This window comes from Chionomys nivalis, chromosome 22 (genome assembly GCF_950005125.1).
Source record: "Chionomys nivalis chromosome 22, mChiNiv1.1, whole genome shotgun sequence".
In the NCBI taxonomy this organism is placed as follows: domain Eukaryota; kingdom Metazoa; phylum Chordata; class Mammalia; order Rodentia; family Cricetidae; genus Chionomys; species Chionomys nivalis.
In genome coordinates, this window is record NC_080107.1 from 29441854 (window position 1) to 29459556 (window position 17703).

The following is a 17703-nucleotide window of genomic DNA, read 5'->3' on the forward strand; positions in this document are numbered from 1 at the left end:
CACTGGGGAATGGCCGAGAGTGCTAGGAAGTCTACGCATGGCTTCTGACGCTGTTCGGAGCATATCAAATCTTCCTTTCTCCTATTGCTGAAAACTCCCAAGGAACTGAAAGGAACCTCTGTCTGGTTAATTTCAAAGGGGAGTTTGTAAAAAAAAAATGCTGAACATTATCCAAGTAGCTCCTTACTGGGTAATTTTCAGAGCTAAATATCTCAACTGCTCAAAAATAATTCTTTTTCATATTACTCAAAGGGAATGGAAATGGGGCTTGACACCAAATGCATCTTCTTTTACATATATTCTCTCTCTCTCTCTCTGTGTGTGTGTGTGTTGGAAAGATTTAAGCACTTTTAGAAACTATTTTTAAGGAGCAAACTGCTACTTAATAAATGTTTGAGTGATTTCAGAAAGAAAGGGGCTCCTGCATAGTGTTCATACTATTTGAGATCAATGAGCTCTGAGTTTTTAAGTTGTTACAGACCCAGCCTGTTTCCATGTTCAGTTGCCAAGGGACAAAGTTAGAAAGAATACGGCAGGGCCCCGCTAGGCTCAGGGCCCCTGTTCGAGGTGTGGAATTCTACAAACCCTGTGTAAAGGATACATGTGCACACCCCCTCACTACGTTCACATCTAGGAAGCAGGCACAAAGAGGGAAGGGGCTGGGCTGAAGCTGGAATCCTGCTATAATTGCATCATTCAAAATAAGGCTTCTGAATAATTTTACGGACAGCGATACATTCAAGTTACCTCAGCAAGCGTTGAAAGTAGCGATTCTTTTGCCTCAGTGGGTGTCTTAGAAAGAATCGGGGAGGCCAAGAAGACCCACTTATCCTAGTCTCCAAGAGAAAAAGAACTGTAGCAGAGCTAGGTGAAAGAGAAAGGAGGAACTGTCCAGCTCCCGCCGTCCAGTGACCCTGGTCTCGTTATTTCTGCTTTCTTGTAGTTTTTTGCCTCGTCATCTCATAGTTTCTGTTTCCTTTAGCCTTTCTGCTCGTGTGTGGACCCAATGGCACCTTGTGATCTCTCTCAGTGCTCTGCTCCAGCTCCAGAGCCAAATCTCTTGCCCTCATTTATTGCTTCCTCATTCTGGCTTCTAGGGAGAATTGTACAGCCCAGTTCATCTTCTCTTGTAGCCCCTCCGTCCTGTTATTTCAATTCCTGTGGTTTTGATTACTCACGGTTGACATCAGCCTGAACGTTATTAGGTGGGAAATTCCATAAATAAGTAATTTGTAGATGTAAAAACCTGTCAGCTGTTTTGGTAGCAAGATGAAGCTCTTGTCACCCTGTTCCACCACACTGAGGACATGAATCATCTTTGTTTTTCCATCTCCCCCAGGACATCAATCATCCCTTTTCCTTAGCATACACACCTGCATATCTTACCTGCCCGTTTGTTATTTACCAGTTACCTTAGCTGAAAGATGGCACAGCTCTCAGTGTTTGTGTTGGGGTGTGCCTTGTCTTCAGTGATGTTCCTAGAGCACAGGCGGAGCGACAGAAGCAATGCAGGTCTGGCCAACAGAAGCCACTGTGTCTTCCTTAAGAAAAAGGGGAGACCTTTGACATAATAAGACAAAAAAAAAATGTGCCGCTGTTACTGAGACCTGCTTTGGTAAGAACGAGTCTATAAAATCATGAAGGGGAATTTGCTGGTTTTCATGTCATATTTCAAACTGCAAGTGCTTAGTTATAGGGTTCTCTGGGCCAGGCATTCACTGGGGGCTTAGAACACCTCATCCAAGGGCAGGGAGGACTCTGTTGTCTGACATCCTGAGGGTTGGTTGTTGTGGCTGCAGGCTGCTATAATCGAGGAAGTGGATCATGGGGCTCTAGCCAGGGCAGTACTGAACTGCCTCCTGCTTAGGAGCAGCTTCTAGGGGTGGGCACCATGGTTGGTATGTTTGCTATAATGTGTGAGGATATAGCTCAACTACCCTCAAACCAAATTTTCAGGATTTTTTTTTCTAACTGTGTGCATGTGTTTGTGTGTTCATGTGTGTTTTATCCTGAATGTGAATACTTAGGCAGGCACAACACAATAGGACAGCATCTCATTTGGAACTCTACCCTCTCGTTGAGCCTTTTGAGCATGTGATGGAAAGGGCTCATGGAACCACTTGTCCCCTACTAATTCCCCAGTGCTTTATTTCCTTAGTTCTTATATCTAAAATGACACAATTCTTCTATAACCTATTGCCTCCACCAACTGTAAGCCCCTAAAGATAGGGACTTAGACTTGGTTGATCCTAGTTCCTGTGCTAATTCCCAGCATATTACATGGTTCCCGGACCACAGGAACAACTTGTTGAATGAATTAACAAGTAACTGGGATTAGGGATTGCACAAAAGAAAACACTAACATGGAGTCTCCAACGTCCAGTGAGAAGAATAGCCTGGTTCTTGTTTGAAGTGCACATTCCTTGTAGATATTCTCACTGAGGGCTTCTGGGAAAGAGTCCAGCATTCCCCCATTGTGAACAATCACTGTGGGAGATTCTGATCGCTTCAAGGATAACTGTTTGATAAACATTGCTGCAGCTGAACCTCAGAGATCTTCCATTGGAGATCCCCTACCCAGTCAATACAAGGGCAAGCATGAGACTTCAAAGGGACCGGCACTTGGAAGGTGAAACTAGCCCCGTTTGATAAGGACAGTGATGACTGATGGGCCACCAACGAGTTTGTTGCCTCCGACTATATCAGAAAGACCTGACCAAATAAAAGGTATTAAATCCAGTGCAAGCGCCAGCTCAAAACCCCTTTCTGAGTGTTGTGAGGGGCTTCTGAAGTGGCAATGCTCACATCGGAGAAAAATACAGGACTTTAAATTAGAATATGTAGTCTTCTTTCTTCATCATCATTAATATTCTCACATACTTTTGAAAGATGATTGACAAGGTGTTATGGGTTACTGTAAAGAAGAGGGAAAGGCAGTTTTTAGATAATCTTCACAACAGTCCAGGGGAGAGTCATCCTTTCTACTCCCATTTAATGGATAGAGCACAGAGAAGTTGGGGGACACATCTGAGGGGTGCAATGAGGATCCCACATACTTGGACATAAGAAGCTATGTGTTGATTTTTTTTTGGCAAAAGAGCACTCTTAATGTGGGTGATGTCCTTTAAACACACAAGTCACTTAGTAAAACCAGTCCCAACCCGAGTTTTCCATGCACACAAGCCAGTGAAACTCTTGTACAAGCCAGAGGTTGTGTTTTCAGCCTCGAGCAGTTACAAGGCTACAGAACTTGCCGGTCACTGCGCACTGTGGTAGAAACACCAAACACGTCTTAACACTAAAGGAGGAAGATTTACTTTGACTCATGGTTTCTGGATTTTCATCCCCTCGCTGACTGGTGCTTCGGCAGGCAGAATATCATGGCGAGCAGGGTATGAAAAAGCAGAGCCACTGAGAAGCAGAGAGACAGCAGGAGAAAAGGGTATTGCGAAAAACAGACCTTCCCAGGGTCTGTCCCCAGTGAGCGATCTCCTCTAAGATGGCCCTGCCTCCTGTTTTCTATCAACTCCTCATACGGCTGGGCTGTCAAATTACGAACCCATGAGTCCCTCAGTGGAGTCGCCCACTAATCAGGATAGAACCTGTGATCTAGGCACTGCCCGAAGCCCCTCAGCAAATGAAAGCTTGCACTGTGAGCCCAAGTAAATATTTTTTCTTTTAAAGTTGATTTCCTCGAGTATTTGCCATACTAACAAGAAGGTAACAAGTCCCCACCACTGCTATCTGGTGTCACCAACAGCACCCAGGATGAATGCTATATTGGGATCTAAGTCCCCTAGAAATCATCAGTTAGAAAAGTCTCCTAACACCTATGTGGGTGGCGTTTACAGTATTTAGAGGTAGGGTCTTTGGGAGGTGATTGGAACAGGTCACGAGAGTGGAACCTCCACAATGTCATTATATTTATAAACAGAAGAGCCCAAATCAGAGCACTTAGTCTGCCTTGCCACGCCATGCTCTGCACGTTGTGACCCAGGAAGAAGGCCCTCCCCTAGGACATGCTGGCTCGGTGTTCTCAGAATTCTGAGCCTTGGGAGCTGGGGGGCAAATCAAACTACTTTTAAATATTTCCTAGTCTGGGTTTTTTGTTATGGTCATGGAGAACAGTGTAATACTCTAACCTTCTGGCAGTTTCTCTCAGCTTACCGTACTCATTGACTTTTGTGTGGGTAAATATTTATCCATTTGCTTTTCAGGTATTAAAAAAATGAAGCCAATGATGATGTTCTGTGTATTAAAGCTTCCCCGTGACTGGTTTCAAGTTATTAACATGATACCCATGGACATGGCCTTGGGAAGAGAATCAGACCACCAGCTCCTGAAGTCTATAAAAGCAGATTCTAGTGTACCACCACCTCTGGTCTGGGGGCTTCACTGTTTTCTTATATTAGAATGACACTCAAGTCTCTCCACTGCCCCACAAGCACTCAGCAGCTAATTCCCCTAGGTCTTTCATCTGAAGCACAAATAGAGCCACCACGTCTGGTATGGAAGCATCTACTGCACTTTGCATAGTACTTAGAGCCTAGTAAGTCACCGTGTTTATTGGATAGATGAAAGCATGCATGTGTGCGTGCCTTATGTCTCATGAAAGAGGTTCTTGTGAGCAGCTGTCTACCCAGTATGAAGCCAGGCAGAACATATTCACTAAAGATGTAAATGATGCATCTGGGAACGGCTTCCCAAGGGTTGAGATACTTCTTAGGCTCATCTCATTGAGAGGTTGTGCCCAAGTGATCAGTAATTCATGTCTTCTCTCTCCCGTGCCAGCTTTTCTTATTCGTGAAGCCCCGGGGAGGCGTCCGTAAGTAGATGAGAGCCTGTGCAAGGTGAAGGGTGTATCTGTGCACGCGGAATGCCTTGCTTACCTTTTTGTCTGTGAGGATGGGGACAATAAAGCCATCAGGATAGTGAGTAGATGTGGCAAAGACTGGTGGGATGGTTGGATGGTGGTGGGAGGGAGCTGGGGCTGAGTAACACTCAAGGGGGAGAGTTGAGGGTTACTAACTCATTCCCTACATATTTCGGGGGCTTGGAGGTGGGGAACATTCTATACTTAAATGTATTTTCAAAGGTGGTCTAATACTGTACCCCATTTTAGAAGAAAATTACAAGCAGCAATAGATCATTTTGATGCTCTGTTGTGAAAAACAGATGGGAAACATGATAAACTCCTTATTGTAGAAGTAGAATATAGGGCAGGCATGTTGGCCCAGTGGGTCAAGGTACTTTTCATAAAACCTCACAACCAGAGTTCCAGTCTGGGGTCTATCATGGTGAAAGGAAAGAACAGAGCCTTAAAGGTTGTTCTCTGCCCTCATGTTTATACTGTGGCATATTCTTGTCTATCCACCTGTTCAAAATGGATTAGTAAATGTACAATAAAAGTAAAATTGAAACTAAAAAATAAAGCTGGTATGCCTCCTGAACACCGATGGAAAAGATTCCAGTGTTTGTGGCTGCATCCTCTCTTGTACCCTTACCTGCAAGGGACAGTCAGCGCCGGGATGCACACCTGGACACTGGATTCCTGTGCAGCCACATGGACAGGAGCACAGCACTGACAGCTGGCTCCACCTTTACAGCTTTTGCTATTAGCTGAAGGGAACGGGGACTCTGGCTTCCTGGGTCCATTGCTAAGCTCCATGGCACAAGCATTATTAAAGGGTTTTCTCTTCCTTCTCTGTTCCGGTGACTCTTCATCTTCTCTCCCAGTTTCCAAAGCACTTGAGTGCAAGACTCAGGTTTCCAGAGCCAGCCGTGTGTTTGGAGTTAATAAAACATGAAGTCTTTGTTTTTAAGAACTTCATAGGCAAAATAAGTAAGTGGTACCTTTTGGTTTTTGGCTTATTTTTTTTTTTTAATATGGGTTCCTGATCTTCATGGTTATGTAAGTACTTAAGTGTGGACTGAGTATAAAATTCCAACTATTTCAGGAGAGGGCTCTTAGTGTCCACTGGCGTCAAAAATATTTCCCAAACCTGTAACGCTCAGAGGCCCATTCTTAGCAGAATCAGGCTGCAATGGAAATATCAGGAAGGTCCTACTGTCTGACTGTCTCTCTCTCTGTCTCTCTCTCTCTTTCTTCTCTCTGAGACAGGGTCTCTATGTAGCTATCCTGGAACTCACTACGTAGACCAGGCAGACCTTGAACTTACAAAGATCTGCCTGCCTCTGCCTAGGATAAAAGTTGTGTGCCACTATGCCTGGCATGTAGAAAGTCCATGAGCAACCAAGCATGGTGAGAAACCCTACAGCTGCTGTCCTGAAGGAGCAAGCAGATTAGCTTGGCCTCAAGTAGGTGAATTATGAATCCTGAGGTCCAAGAGTCCACAGAAGAGCTTGGACAAATGGGGTGAAATCCTGACCGCAGCAGCCCTCTGTACTTTTAAAAAATGTACAGAGTTTGAAAAGTTGGGCAGCATAGACAAGCTAATTCCAAGCTTATTTTCCAACACCGTGCTAAATCTATTTTTATTTTATCTTTTCAGAATAGATGAAAGACTTCTCAAGTTAAACCGAGTCCAGTTGTTCACCTGAGAGAAGCATAGTTAGCACTGTCTTTCCATGGTTCTAAGACTATTGGAACCATAGTGTACTGAAAAGTGAAAGGCTTATCTGAAATACTGTCTGGGAACCGAAGAAAAGATTCTTGAGCACATTACTTGGAAACAGAATAGCACGGAGCTTAAACAGGTTTATCTCCCCCAGACTATTCAAGATCCCCTGGCTACGGGTTGTTGACACACTGCTTTTATTTTTAGTAAAAGAAAAGTTTTATTCTCAAAGAGACAAGTGAAGGGCTTGTGATTCTCCACTGCTCCACCAGGCCCCAGTGGTCAGGTGGAGCAGCTGCCTGTCTTTTTTGTACCTCCAGCCAGCCATTTCATTCAACTCTAGCATTGGCAAGCTACCTAGCACCTTGGTGTGGTCTCCTCCGTGGCAGATGACTGTCCTCGTCTGAAGGGTTACACTGCACTTCAACAAACTCAAGTCAATTAAGTCTCATGAATGTGATTTTGTAAAAATGCTGGCTTCAGAATAAGAAGCCTGGAGGAGTCTGGTACTTCCCCATGAAGTAAGCAGGCCCTGCAAAATGTTCCCAGGGCTCTGTGCATTTCCATCCCCCCAGGGTGGGGCTCAAGGGATGGCAAAGCCTTCCTCTGACCTATGTGTGGATGCTGATAATGTGTGCAGAAAATGCGCACCATAGCTTTATCCCCAGGGCGAGAAGTTTGCTCACCTACAGAGACTGCTCCTGCTGGAATTAGCGAACCCTGCCTCTTTCTCCAGGTGTATATAGTAACCCTGCTTCCTTGTTTATCTCTATGTTCAGTTGTATGCAATGACGCTGCCTCTCTATTCAACCGTATAGGATAAACATGCTGAGCTTCGTGTTGCCAGGAGCGAAGGAAAATGGTGTCATGTTTTTTCAGTTATTTATTTAGAGAAAGCTCAAGAGCATGTGCCAGTCAGAGGACAACTTACAGGAATTGGTACTTTCCTGCACCATGTGGGTTCTGAGACTGGATTCAGGTCATCACGCTTGGTAGCAAGTGCCGTTATCTACCGAACCGGCTCACTGGCCTTAAAGTGGGATCACTATTTGAAAAACTATCTGGCATTTCCTTATGAAGTTCAATATGAAACAGCCCTGAAAGTGAGCACTTCGACTTCTAGATATTCACTTGACCAAAGTGAAATAGTATTAATCAAATTGCATCACGTTAAGTGAGGCCATGCAATCTCAGAATTAAAAAGCTGCGTTTTCCTTAGTCTGTGAGTCCTAGCGCATAAAGTTCATTTTGTCCCAGTTTGCTTTCCGTTGATGTGGTAAAACACTGTGACCAAAAGCCGCTGAAGGAGGAAAGGATTTGTTTCAGCTTACACTTCCATGCTATGGTCCATCACTGTGGGAAGTCAGGACAGAACTCAAAGCAGCAACACGGGGACGGGAACTGAAGCAGAGGCCGTAGAGGAACACTATTGACCAAAGCCTTGTTTCTACGAAACAAGCTGTGTATGTTTGTTTCTCATGACTTGCTCAGCCTGCTTTCTTACACCACTCAGGACTACCTTCTCGGGTGGGGTACCACCTCCAGTGGGCTGGGCCCTTCCGCATAAATCAGTTAAGGAAATGCCCCCACAGACATGCTTCTAGGCCAATCGGATGGAGGCAATTCCTCAAATGAGAGTCCCTCTTCCCAGATACGTCTAGGTTTGTGTCAAGTGTGCAAAAATAACCAGAATACATGAGTACATGTAAGGAATGCACATGTGGGTACACTCTAGCATGTAGGAAGGAGAACAGAAAGGGCAGCCTCTTGTGATGAGAGATAAAGAACACATGCATCGTAAAGGGGCTATAAAGCTAGCTGGTTTCCCAGCTTAGCTCTGGCCTGGGTTTTACATTTTTTAATTTTCTTTCATGGTGGTGGGGTAAGTGCATTACAATGTAACTGATAGTGAAACTGTGCAATTCAAACGGAAGCTCTGCGACTTCAGAATGGTTTCTCTAACTGTACCAAAGTTCTTTACAATAAAGCAATTTTTATAATTAAAAAAAAAAAGGGAAAGCAAGTGTCTATACAAAAACATGAGCTAAAAGCTGGAGACGGAAGCCTATAGAAATGATAATAAATGCAGGCTGATTAATCTGTTACATTTGTAGCCACTCGTTAGGCGGTCTTAAGAAAAAGGAACACACAACCCTTGTGTTCATTAGCGGGTGAGTGCGTGAAGATCGTGCAGCATTTTCACATGAATGATACTTACGAATTACGAATAAATAACCAGAGCCCTCGCTGATGGGGAGTAAATTCCAGCATCTGAGAGCATGTGTACAATGTAGAAATTGGGGCAGTGGTTACTCCTGAGGGTGGGTGTCTGACTAACCCCAAAGCACCAAAGGAAGCTTTCTGGGCATTAGAAGTCTTGCTTTGGGTGATATTTACATGGAATGTAAACATTCATCAAACGCAATAGGATGGTGCACTTAAAAATCTACATGTAGCCGGGCGGTGGTGGCGCACGCCTTTAATCCCAGCACTCGGGAGGCAGAGGCAGGCGGATCTCTGTGAGTTCGAGACCAGCCTGGTCTACAGAGCTAGTTCCAGGACAGGCTCCAAAGCCACAGAGAAACCCTGTCTCGAAAAACCAAAAAAAAAAAAAAAAAAAAAAAAAATCTACATGTAATCTCACCTGTATTTTGAAGCCCAAGTGTCTTTTCTCCCAGATTCTGCGTCAGAAGGTCTAGAGCAAGGGTGTACAGACTGTTCTCTTGTGCGCCTACATGAACGTGAGTGTTCATGCCAGAGGTCAACCTCAGAAGTCATTCACCTTGGTTCCTGAGACAGGGTCTCTCACTGGGACCTGGGATTTGCTGGTTAGGCTGGCTAGCCAGGGAACTTTAAGGATCTGCCTGTCTCTGTCTCCCTTGCAACTGGGTTACGAGGGAATGCCGCCACGCCCCGCTTTTTATATGGGTGCTGGTGATTAAATGCATGTCCCACACTTGCAAGGCAAGTACTTTAACAGCTGAGCTATCTCTCCAGCCCCAATTCTTCACTTTTTGCCAACACCTGCTTCTAATGCAGAAGTCACTCCAGAGCGGCAGGTCATGTAAGAAGGAAGGATAAAGAATCGGGGACATATGCTTTCTTCTGACTCAATTTCGCTTTCTCCCAAGCGATCCAAATTGCAATTAGAATAACATCGTCGCTCCTTGCTCGGCCGGTCAACAAACACTTCCAGTCATCTCAATTAACAGATTTTTTTTTTGAGTAATTACCATTTATCTTACGAGATTACGAGACAACCATTCTTCCAAAAGTGAGCAACATTTAATTAAAAGAAAACACCTGTGTATATAAGAAATTGGAACCATTTGATTGTAATATAAAAGGGATAAGCATCCACTGTCTCCAATTTAGTTTTTCCCGTTCATTTCCCAATAGCTCTGCTCCCTTATATCTGTGTGTCCTTTAGAGCGACATTTTCGTGGAGTAGCCTGTGTTTGTGATGGCTGTTCGAATGCTCTTTCTGCTACCCGCTTTCCTTTGATCTTAGGTTCCCTTTTCTCATTTTCGTTGCAGTTAATCACAAATTCAGCAGATCTCAGGCCCTCTGAATCGAGGATCAGACAGTAATACTCCATCCTCCAACTCCCTGGTGTCTTGTCAGAGCCCGTGTTCCAAGAACAATTGAAGACTTTATTCTGATCAAAAGCCCAGCCAGACAGATAAAAGACACCATTCTAATTCCCAGATGATACTGGGTTTTGCTGAGCCTATTTCTCAGGGTAATTTCTGCTAACTACCTAAGTGTTAAATTTTAATCCCAATTATCTCAGCCTATGATGTTCACAGAGATCCATACTTTTGAAACCTTCCTAATAATTTTCTACTTCCTCAATTCCAGGTCATTTAAAAGAATGCTTTTCTACTAGTAATCAATGGTCCAGAAAATATTTCTCTTTGGTGATAAAGATGGTATTTTTTTCTTCTTTCTAATGGAAGAGCAAAAAGCCCCAGATCAGAATGGCTTTTCAAAACTTATTTTGTTGTTAAAGCAAAAGCCTATGTAGGGAGACTATAAATCTAGGGACTTAAGCAAGATGGAGTATATTTGGCAAAAAACATCAAAGAGGAAGGATGTGCAGGGATTCCTTGCTGCAAAGGAAGGCAAGCTTCAGTAGCTAGTGTTGGCTGTTTTTCTGGCTGCAAGCAAGGAATCTGGTCCTGTAGTACAAGGGACAGAGTGACCGATCTTAGTATAAGCGGGAAACATTTTCTTGCAACAAGTACCACTTAAAGATAGAATGAACTGCTTGGGAGGAATCACTAGCTTTCTGTGGCTGGGATAACAAATAATCACGAATTTACCTTCTTACAATATTAACCATTTACTATTGTTCATCTCGAGAGGTCAGAAGTCAGACATACTGGGCTCCACTGATCTGCTCTGATTCTCACAAGGCCGAAACCGAGGTGCTGGCCAGCCTGTGTTACATTCTGGGATGTCTGAGGGACAATGGAACATCCAGGCTCATCCAGTAGGCCAAGTGAATGCCACCACGCTTCTCACCGTGATAATAACAGACTAAACCGAAGCCAGCCCCAGCTGAATGTTTTCCTTTACAAAAGTTGCTGTGGTCATGGTGTCTCTTGGCAGAAACCCTAAGACAGTCACCTAGTCATGTTCCTGCCTCCTTTTACTTTTTTACGAGCATGCTCCCCCCAAATCTTTTACATTCCTAGTTTTGTCTCAGCGTTTGCATCCCCTGAGACCAAAACAAACCCAAGTACTGCTGTGAACCCTTTGCATACGTTAACTACTCCAAATGTGTGGCTTTTCCCAGAATTTAAAACCAAAATCCCAGTAGCATGAGAAAGTTAATTAAGCCTTACTTTTATTAGAAATATCACTCTCAGTTCTTAATCTTAAACCATTTTAAAATAACTAATTTTTTTTTTCTTTTTTTGGAAAGAAAAAGTAAGTCACCATGGGCTCTCTGGGCTTCTGTTGCCTGTCTTCCTACCGCCCACATCTAAGTCCAGCTGACCCCACTTCCTCTCTGGACTTTGTGCGGCCTGACTTCCCTCAGTCACTTGGAGCTTCTGGCTCACTCCATAACCTGCTCTGCTCCCCATGAATCTCTTTGCTCTCTCTCTCTGTCTCTCTCTCTGTCTCTCTCTGTCTGTCTCTCTCTCTGTCTCTGTCTCTGTCTCTCTCTCAACTCCATGTCCAGCTATTGCTCCCAGATTTTCTTTACCTTTTCTGCTTTTCCCTCAAATCCTTGGCGGGATCATCCCAAAGATGATCCCTCCCCGCTGTTGTCTCTTGAGTGCGGTCTCCAGTGGATTCATCCACGGCCTCTCTTAGAAGCTGCAGATGTCTAATGACGGTGCATTCTTTGTCATTTCTGGATACGATCACACTTCAGAAGACACTCCATAAAGAGAAGCCTGAAGGGGAAGCCATAAGAAATACTGGACTCTGCCGGCTTAAGATAAAAACACTGCCATCATGGAAAGACAAACAACAAAGCAAGAAATGCCAAGAAATCAACTTGACCGCAAGCAAATTGAATCATTGAGAGAGTGTGCTAGTTCACTTTCTATTGCTGAAATAAACGCCATGACCAAAAGCAACTTGGGGAGGCCATGGAGAAACATTGCCTGACGGCTTACTTCCTCTGTGTCTTAGCTACCTTTTATTGCTGCAGCAAAATACCACCACCAAGAAAAATTATAAAAGAAACAATTTAATTTGGGGGCTTGTTTACAGTTTCAGAGAATGAGTCCATGATCATGATTTTAGGTAGCATGGCAGCAGGCAGGCAGACATCGCTTTGGAGAAGTAGCTGAGAGCTTACATATGATCCATAGCCATGGGAAGAAGGGAAATAGGGAGGGAGGGAGAGGGAGGGAGACAGAGAGAGATAGAGAGAGACAGAGACTGGGCTTTCATAGGCTTTTGAAACCTCAAAGGTTATCCCTAGTGACACTCCTCCTCCAACAAGGCCACACCTTCTAATCCTTCCCAAATAGCTTCGCCAATTGGGGACCAAGTATTCAAACCTATGAGCCCATAGGGCCCACTCTCACTCAGACCACCACACTCTGGCTCGCCTCCCTAGCGATCCCCTCCTACATAACCTAGTACCACCTACTACCTGCCCAGCAGTGGTGGTCAGCCAAGAAATGCCCCTCAGACCGACTCAGAGGCCAGTCTGCTGAAAACAGTTCCTCAGCCATAGTTTCCTCCCGCAGTGACTCTAGCTGGAGGGAAATTTACGAGGAAAACAAATACAATCCATATGACTAACTTTCTTACTAGTGAAGAGTGCTACAGAGTCATACGAACTCCCTAAAGGAGCAAAATAGAAAGAAATAGGAAAGATGTGTACACTTTATAGGGTTAACAAGGCCAACGAATGGTGGGGCAATCAGATACTGACATGAGAGAGAGAATTTTGACTCCAACTTCATACTGTATATTAAAAAAAAGATAAAAGTAAAGAAAAGATTTCAATGTGAGCATTAAGACTATAAAACTCTTACAAGAAAACAGTGTATTTGTGACTTTAGATAGGTAAAGATCTGACACCAAAAGCATAGCAAACACATAGAAAAGTCAGGGGTATTGTGCTGTGGGAGCTCCTTCTGCTCCTTCAACCAAAAGCCTTTGAGACACCAGCCCACTTGGGCATGGTCTCTTATACTATAAATGCAGCTGTAAAGCTGTGCTCGCTCTCACTTCTGGCTGCTAGACTCTGCACCTGTTTCCTGTTTGTGCAGAGAATTGTGATCTAGGACAGTGATCTGTAAGTCTCTCCAAAATAAATAACCCTTTATTATATGTAATTCTGAACCAGTGCGGGATTATTTTGTATCTTCCACCATCAGTTCTGCACTCTGCCATAGAGCAAAAGCTTTCAGGCATCAAAGGAAGTGAAGAGGGAAAAAAAATCATTTTTAAATCATACATCTACTGAGGCCTTGGTGTCCAGAGCATACAGAAATGTTTAGAATTCACCAGCAAGAGACAAGGCAGTGTCCAAATGGACAAAACATTATGATGTATATTCTTCAGGTGAGAAAATGGCTAAGAACAACACAAAAAGCTGCTAAAATTCACTCACTGTCAGGAAAGGCAAATAAAAGCCGCAGAGGGGTACCACTTTACATGGGCGACCATAGAGAAAACCAGGTATCACGGGGACAAGGAGGAGTACAATCCCCAAATCATGAATGGCAAAGCAAAGTGGCAGTCTCTGTGTAAAGAAGCTGGCTGCGTCTCAAAATGTCAAACGTGAAATTACTGCATGGCCCAGCAATTTCATCCGTCAAGAGAATTGAGTGCAGGGACCATAGGTTACGTGGGACAGTGCTTGCCTGGCATGGCCATATCCATGGATTTTAGCCCCAGCATTTAGGAGGCAGAAGCAAGAGGATCAGAAGTTCAAGGTCATCCCCAGCTATGTAAGGAACCAGTCTACCCCGGTACAAACAGACAAAAACTACAAGGAATATGTATAAAATGTATATATACATTTACACATATATGCCCATATTTTATAATAGACAAATGTTTGTAATAGACAAAAGGTAAAAACAACCCAAATGTCCATCAATTGGTGAATGGATAAATAAAATTTGTTTTATTTAGACAATGGATCATTTAAAATATATATTTTAAATTTGTTCTTTGAGAATTTCACACACCATATATATAATGTATTTTCATCATATTCTCCTTCCTTTCCCATTGTTCCCCAACCCCCAAAACACCCCCTCCCAATTTCATGTCTTCTTTTTTTTTCTTTTTATAAATAACCTAAATTCAGTTTGTGCTATCCATGTACACTTGGGGGTTTGTTCATCTCTGGAGCCTGGGGGAGCTACTAGGGACCATATTCTTAAAACTGACTTGCTCTCCTAACAGCCACAGAGTCAATAACTTTTTAGCTAGTGGGAGGGGCTTATCTACTCTGCTACAGTGCTGACTGGTTTGATCTCGTTCACCTGCAAAAGCAACAAAGTATTGAGAGATGGATAAGTATGCTAAGCAAAAGGAGCCATTTCATAAAAGCCACATGTCATTTGCTTCTAGTTATTGAAAATGTCTGTATTTGTGACTGTCAGGGACTAGGCTGTGGCAATAAGGTGGGGATGGTGGCTGCTAATGCACATGAAATTTCTTTTCGGGGTGATATAAATTTCTAGAATTAGATAATGTAACAATGATGTAAAGTTTGAACACACCAAAACCACCAAGTTGAACCTTTTTTTTAAAAAAAGTCTTTTTAAAAAAAATTTGTTTTTAAGACAGAATTTTATTGTTCATCCCAGTCAGGCCTAGAGCTCACTAGATAACCCAGCTGCTCTGGACTCAGATTCTAACGTCTTCATCTTTCACATGCTGTGACCACAGATATATTCCATCATGTCTACCTTAGCTGTGTCTTAAAATGGTGACTTATTGTAAATAAATAAGATTTATTATAAAAGACTTAACATAAATAATGATAAACTATTTATTTATCTAATAAAAATGTGCTAAAAGTAAGGTAATAGATGATCAAATTCAGTTTTGAGCTTCGAATGTTATGATTCAAACAACAACAACAACAACAACAAGCAGGATTCATTTTTCCATTATTACATTAGCAAATATTTAAAATTTTATAACTTACACTATTTCATAGCTACAAGAAAACTTACCTAGTTTTGTTCAGAGTAGCAAGTTATAGCACATTTTATGACTTTAAAAAAAAAAAAAAACAACCCCTCCTGAGTCAGGTGTTGCAAAATCTGCCTTTAACTACAGCACGCCAAGACTGGGGCAGGAGAACACTGAGATTAAGGTTAGTCTGAGTTACATAACAAGTTTTAAAATAAAATAAATAGTATAAAATTAAATAAATTTCTAAAAGTAGATAAATAAATGGATGGGGCTTAAGAGATGGCTTTGTCAGCAAATCATGTTTGACAAATATTCATGAGAACCTGAATTCAGTCCCCAGTACCCACATAAAAAGCCAGAGATGATGGTGAGATGGATATAATCCATGGTAAGATGGAGATGGATATTTCCATCATGGTGGAAACAATGGTAGGCAGAGTTCAGGAGCCGTGGTCAAGTAGCCTCTCACTTCTGGTCCCAGAGAGAGCAACGATAAAGTCGATGGGCTGGGTCCTGAGTAATGACACACACGTTTGTCCTCTACATACCCTCACACATATGTGCCCCCAAACACATGCATACCAACAGTAAAGTAAAATAAAATACATAACTTCACTTCCAAAAGTTAAGCCTATGCTTCTGCTTTTATACATACCTGTGTAAAAGTTGTTAGCTATAGCACCGTTGTCAAGACTTAAACCACTGGCCACAGTTGTACAGCCACACACAGAAAAAATCAGCTACCTTGAAATAAGACAAGCTTTATGGGAAAATGCCTATAATATGTTGGTTTTTTTTAATGATGCTAAGTATATATGTATATTTACACATATATACTTATATTTTATAGGTATTATATTTATAGTACTTAAGAGTAATTAAAGAGAACATTTGAGAGTTAAAAACAGTTTTCTAGAGCTCACCATTTATGTTATCTGTGATTGGATATTTTTTTTAGTTTTGTTTAACCTACGTCTATCACATATTAATTTATAAAACTGTTCTCTCCTGTTATTTGTCAAAAGTTTATATCATTTTGTACCTAAAGGGAAAAAGCTGGACTCTGGAATCAAGAGGATTGCTCTAGTGGAGCACAGCCGTGCTACCCAGAGGATGACTGCTTGTGGGAAGGACCGGTGGCTAGCATCACGGGAATTGTCAACTACACGGTCACCAATGACCTTCTGTGCACACCTCGCTGAACTTGAGGGGGACAGTTATCTGTGTCCCTTGAGGGCAAGGCTCCTCTTTGGTCAATGACTCTGTTCCCAGGAACTGGCTCAGACACTGCACACACAATGGTTGTTTTCTTCTCTAACTGCTAGATTATAGTGGCTATGCTCATGGGATGGGTTAAAGGTGCCATGACATGAAGAGAGAGGGCTTTTCAGTGTCCTCTGTGAAATGGCTGTACTTAACACTATTGCCTTTGATGGGTGACACTATGCTATATATGCAAACCCCAAAAGTTTGACTAATGGATTTGTAAGGATTTTTATCCTGTATGCTTTAAAACAGGGGAGCAACGTACTGCATTGGTCAATGTAAATGTTTATTTTTTATTTTTTTTTAATATTTATTTATTATGTATACAATATTCTGTCTGTGTGTATGCCTGAAGGCCAGAAGAGGGCGCCAGACCTCATTACAGATGGTTGTGAGCCACCAAGTGGTTGCTGGGAATTGAACTCAGGACCTTTGGAAGAGCAGGCAATGCTCTTAACCACTGAGCCATCTCTCCAGCCCCGGTCAATGTAAATGTTAACGCAGATGATCCCGAGTTTGTTGCTAATACAGCTAGGCACCTGTGCCTTCCCAAATTAGTGGAATAGGTGGTGATTTCTTTTCTAATATGGTAATAGACGCGGGGCTGCTGCTCCACAGTTAAAACTGGAAATAAATTGGTCTCCTTTTGAGCTGTAATTAGATTTGTATACATTTTGATTTGATTGCATGTTTAAGCTTGGGTAATTTCACCTCTCTAAAAACAAAGCAATAATAGTTGTTTACTAATCTGAAGTGAAAAACAACAGAAAAGAGCAAAATCCTCTCTATCACCTTGTTTTTGGTGGCGAAATGGGGATGGGGCAGAGGAGGATGTTGACTAAGCATGGACCTTGTTTTTGTTCAGAGAGCATCTCGCCATATAACCCATACTGGCCACAGACGGCTGGGATTACACACCATGCCACCACGAAGAGGTTAGCAGGAAGTCTTAATGGGATTTCAAACTGATTCCTCTCTGCCTCCGTCGGAACACCTTTGAAAATTTAGCTAGGATGGGGATCTAGGCACACCATACACATGTATTGAAATATCACATTTGCCCCACAAATATGTACAGTGACTGTATCTCAAATAATAAGGAAACAAGACCCAAGAGCGAGAGAAGAAAAATAACAACAGCCATCAGGTACAGCCTCTTCTCCAGGGGCTAGACTGGAGACACCTAGACTGCGAAGCAACGCAGTTGGGAAAGGTGCCAGGTTCCCT

General features: G+C 42.8%; 1 non-coding gene across 1 annotated transcript; it reads left to right on the forward strand.

The window, feature by feature from the left end:
• The first annotated feature begins 16497 nt into the window (after positions 1-16497).
• On the forward strand, positions 16498-16632 carry LOC130865001 (small nucleolar RNA SNORA29). Its single transcript, XR_009056045.1, has one exon. It is a non-coding gene; the product is annotated as a small nucleolar RNA SNORA29 (small nucleolar RNA).
• Positions 16633-17703: the final 1071 nt, after the last annotated feature.